The sequence below is a fragment of the Arachis stenosperma genome, chromosome 5 (genome assembly GCF_014773155.1).
Source record: "Arachis stenosperma cultivar V10309 chromosome 5, arast.V10309.gnm1.PFL2, whole genome shotgun sequence".
NCBI classification, from domain to species: domain Eukaryota; kingdom Viridiplantae; phylum Streptophyta; class Magnoliopsida; order Fabales; family Fabaceae; genus Arachis; species Arachis stenosperma.
In genome coordinates this window covers 64,025,157-64,030,489 of record NC_080381.1, presented here as the reverse complement: position 1 = coordinate 64,030,489, position 5,333 = coordinate 64,025,157, and the positions used below count along the sequence as shown (strand labels likewise).

The 5,333-nt window shown below is 30.2% G+C and overlaps 1 non-coding gene across 1 annotated transcript; it reads left to right on the top strand.

The window, feature by feature from the left end:
- The first annotated feature begins 2,465 nt into the window (after positions 1-2,465).
- Positions 2,466-2,573, top strand: LOC130983557 (small nucleolar RNA R71). The gene has a single exon (XR_009087542.1). It is a non-coding gene; the product is annotated as a small nucleolar RNA R71 (small nucleolar RNA).
- Positions 2,574-5,333: the final 2,760 nt, after the last annotated feature.

The window sequence follows — 5,333 nt, the reverse complement described above, 5'->3', positions numbered from 1 at the left end:
TTATATATATAAAAAATTTATTTGCTTTTTTATTTTATTCATTGAATTATTAGTCCAACAAACACAAGTCTTATCCAAATACATACAAACTGATTTTGCAAAACATGAAAAAAAAATTTGATTTTAGCAACATAGGTGTGCAAAAATAATTGATAATTTTACTTTATTTTCACAGTTTAACTGTATAAAAATACAGTTTTCTAATTTTATTTTTCTTAATTACAAAAATATAACTAAATATCCAAAATAGTATATTTCTGTATTTGTATTTAAATTAGTAAATAATTAATTTTTATTTAAATAAAAAAACAATAGAATCCTTCGGAGAATTTTTTTTGAAATAAAATTGAAACACTTTTAATTTCATAAAAAAAATTAATTCATCTTTATTTTCTAGGATCTAATTTTTTTTTTTCTTTGTTTTGGAAAAGTTTGCTTAAACTCTATGTGAACCTCAGTATTTGGGAAGTTCGTCTAACACTTCAGTAGTCTAATCCTTCAGCGAATTTTACCACATCTACCTTTATACCTAAAACTGATTAAACACACGTATTATGTGGGTGGATATGATAAAATTTAGAGATAATACTCAATTTGGTCCCTGAACTTACACGCGAGTCTCAATTTAGTCCTTGAAATTTCAATTGCCTCTATTTAATCCCCAAACTTTGTGAACATAACTCATGTTAGTCCTTGAAACAATTTTCAATCTACAAACGTTATCGGAACATTGTCGTGATAGTCGGATGCCACACTAAACTTTGTAAAATGATGTCGTTTTTGTTTTGGCACTCAAATAACCCAAAAACAACATCCAAAATGGTGTTTATTAAAATTTTACCTAACAAAATAAGTAATACGATGCTCTTTTTGAGCTATTTAAATATCGAAACCAAAATTACATCATTTTACAAGTTTTAACATGACATGTGATAGTCTACAACAGCGTTCTATTAACGTTTTTGTACAAAAAATTGTCTCAGAGACTAATATGAGGCACATTTATAAACTTCAGGGACTAAATAGAGGCAATTGAAACTTCAGGGACTAAATTGAGGCTCACGTGTAAGTTCAAGGACCAAATTGAGTATTATCTCTAAAATTTATCGAGAAGTTAGGCGAACTTCACGCATTATATGAAATTTGCCATGGATTAAGCAAACTTCGTCCAAAACACTGAGATTCACCGAATGAACATTTTGAAAATAAACGATTAATTTTTTTCTTATTTTATTTCAGAAAAAATTTCACTCCTCCGGTCCTTTCCTTAATCGGACCAAAACATCAGAATGACAATGGATGATACTCCCGATGGATCAAATAAACAAAACAATGACAACTACGGCAGCACAAGATCGACCACAACATTGACCATAACATATAACTCCACATTGAACCTTAACCCACACCCATAATACGATTCTCACCATGGTGTTTGGCGACGTTTTTCAAAGGCATTGTCGTGCCTATACATTGTTGCCTCCTCTTTTGTTCCTTGTCACTAATGAACAAATAAAATAATATTGTTTACAAAAATTATATATAACATTTGAATGACTTGTTTGCCCGTATAATTATTGCGGCATTTTCATCGCATATTAAGAGGCCTTAATCCATTTCCATTAGTCTCACTCAACGAGATTAATATGTTGATCCTTTCAGCCGGGTGTTGTTCGTTGATTGTGCGATCAATTAAACTCATAGGCACCAGATATATATACACACGTACGTAGGGTGGCAAACGGGCTTACTCTTTCGGCAAAAAGTTCATTTCGCTCCACTTAGTGAGGTGGTTCTAAATTTTTATCCCGTTTTATTTAATGACAAATTGGCCAGTTATCAGACTAAGTTCATCAATTTTTGTTTTTTTTTTAAATAATTATTAAATTATTAAATATTAAAAAATATATAATTTTACAAATATTTCAATAAACTTATAATTTTTAAAGACATAAAAAAATTATAATTTATAAACTAGGTAGATCAACCTCGACTTAAAACTCAAATACAGAACCAACTTGAGCAATATTATTCACGATTTCAGATTCCATCTTTTCCAATATAACTACAAATTGTTAAAATAGTATTGTTATAAAACTTGACTGGTGCACGAAATTGTGATCTCTAACAATGGCATTCAACTTGGTATGCGCATTTATAACTCAGCACTTTCTTCACAACTTCGCACAACTAACCAGCAAGTGCACTGGGTCATCCAAGTAATAAACCTTACGTGAGTAAGGGTCGATCCCATGGAGATTGTTGGTATGAAGCAAGCTATGGTCATCTTGTAAATCTCAGTTAGGCGGATAATAAATGGTTATGGAGTTTTCGAATAATAATAATAAATAAACAGAAAATAAAGACAGAAATACTTATGTAAATCATTGGTAAGAATATATCCAAAATAGCTTAGAGAACTCAGATAGACCATAATAGAATATATCCAAAATGGTCCACTTTGAAAGCATGTCAGAAGGACACCTTTTGGTCATCTGCTTGTATCTTTCCCAAACTTCATAAAAGGATTCACCATCTTTTTGTTTGAAAGTCTGAACATCCACTCTAAGCTTGCTCAACTTTTGAGGAGGAAAGAACTTAGCCAAGAAGGCCATGACCAGCTTATTCCAGGAGTCCAGGCTATCTTTAGGTTGTGAATCCAACCATATTCTAGCTCTGTCTCTTATAGCAAAGGGGAAAAGCATGAGCCTGTAGACTTCAGGATCTACTCCATTAGTCTTAACAATCTCACAGATCTGCAAGAACTCAGTTAAAAACTGGTAGGGATCTTCTGATGGAAGTCCATAAAACTTGCAGTTCTGTTGCAGTAGAGCAACCGGTTGAGGTTTCAGCTCAAAATTGTTTGCTCCAATGGCAGGGATTGAGATGCTTCTTCCATCAAATTTGGAAGTAGGTGTAGTATAGTCACCAAGCATCCTCCTTGAATTATTATTTTCGGCTGCCATCTCCTATTCCTTTTCGAAAATTTCTGTAAGGTCATCTCTAGATTGTTGTAATTTAGCTTCTCTTAGTTTCCTCTTCAGAGTCCTTTCAAGTTCAGGATCTGTCTCAACAAGAATATTCTTGTCCTTGCTCCTGCTCATATGAAAAAGAAGGAAACAGAAAATAATAATATGGATCCTCTTTACCACAGTAGAGAGATTCCTTTATGTTAGTAGAAGAAGAAAGGAATAGAAGAAGAAAAAGGTAAGAATCCAAACACAAGGGTGAAGATAGGTTCAGATTCTTGAGATGAAGAGAAGTGTTAGTAAATAAATAAATAAATAGAAGAAGATGAGATGGAGAGAATTCGAAAATTAATTTTGAAAAAGGGTTAGTGATTTTCAAAAATTAAAAGAAGAATTAAAATTAAAATTAAAATATAAAACATTTAGTTAATTAAAAGAATTTTGAAAAAGAGGGAGGTAATTTTCGAAAATTAGAGAGAGGAAAGTAGTTAGGTGGTTTTGAAAAAGATAAGATATAGTTAAAACAAACAAAAAGTCAACTAGTTAGTTGAAAAAGATTTGAAATTTAATTTTGAAAAGATAAGAAGTTTGAAGATATTTTGAAATCAAATTTTTGAAAAAGATAAAATTTTGAAAAAGATATGATAGAAAAGATATTTTGAAAAAGAATTGATTTTTTTAAAATTAAAATTTGATTACTTGACTAACAAGAAACTAAAAGATATGATTCTAGAATTTAAAGATTGAACCTTTCTTAACAAGAAAGTAACAAACTTCAAATTTTTGAATCAATCACATTAGTTGTTAGTAAAGTTTTCGAAATTTTGAAATAAAGATAAGAAAAAGATTTTGAAAAAAATATTTTTAAATATTTTCAAAAATTAATAAGAAAATGAAAAAGATTTGATTTTCGAAAAAGATTTTGAAAAGATAAGATTTTTAAAATTGAAAATTTGACTTGACTTATAAGAAATAGCTAAGTTTTTTTAAAATTTTTTGACTAAGTCAACTCAAATTTTCGAAATTTTGAGAAAAATAAGGACAAGATAATTTTTTGATTTTTGAATTTTTAGTTATGAGAGAGAAAAACATAAAAATGACTCACAACATGAAAATTATGAATCAAAACACATGATGCATGCAAAAACACTATGAATATCAAGATGAACACCAAGAACACTTTGAAGATCATGATGAACATCAAGAACATATTTTTGAAAAATTTTTGATGCAAAGAAAACATGTAAGACACCAAACTTAGAAATCTTTAATGCTTAGACACTATGAATGCAAAAATGCATATGAAAAACAACAAAAAACACAAAACAAGAAAACATCAAGATCAAACAAGAAGACTTACCAAGAACAACTTGAAGATCATGAAGAATACTATGAATGCATAAATTTTCGAAAAATACAAGAACAAAGTGAATATGCAATTGACACCAAACTTAAAACATGACACAAGACTCAAACAAGAATCACAAAATATTTTTGGTTTTTTTATGATTTTATGATTTTTTTTGTATTTTCTTTTATTTTTTTCGGAAAACATATAGGAAAAAAAAATAAGAAATTCAAAAAATTTTTTAAGAAGAATTCCAGGAATCTTTCAATGTTAGCCTAAAGCTCCAATCCAAGGGTTGGACATGGCTTAATAGCCAGCCAGCTTTAGGATATAAATCAGGCATGCAACAGCTGATACTTCATCCAACTCCATATACATGCCTTTTATGTTGACAAGTGGAAGCCTCAATCCAAAAGAATTTGGATATGGCTTTACAGCCAGCCAGGCTTCAACATATTACCATGAAACTCTAGAATTCATTCTTAAAAATTTTGAATAATTTTCGAAAACAAAAGGAAAAAAAATTTTTTTTGAAAGAATTTTGAAAAATATTTTTTTTTTCAAAAATAGAACAAAAAGAAATTTACCTAATCTGAGCAACAAGATAAACCGTCAGTTGTCCAAACTCGAACAATCCCCGGCAACGGCGCCAAAAACTTGGTGCACGAAATTGTGATATCTAACAATGGCATTCAACTTGGTATGCGCGTTTATAACTCAGCACTTTCTTCACAACTTCGCACAACTAACCAGCAAGTGCACTGGGTCGTCCAAGTAATAAACCTTACGGGTCGATCCCACGGAGATTGTTAGTATGAAGCAAGTTATGGTCATCTTGTAAATCTCAGTTAGGCGGATAATAAATGGTTATGGAGTTTTCGAATAATAATAATAAATAAACAGAAAATAAAGATAGAAATACTTATGTAAATCATTGGTAAGAATTTCAGATAAGTGTATGGAGATGATGTGTTCCTTTTGGATCTCTGCAACATACTGCTTTCATACTTTCAATT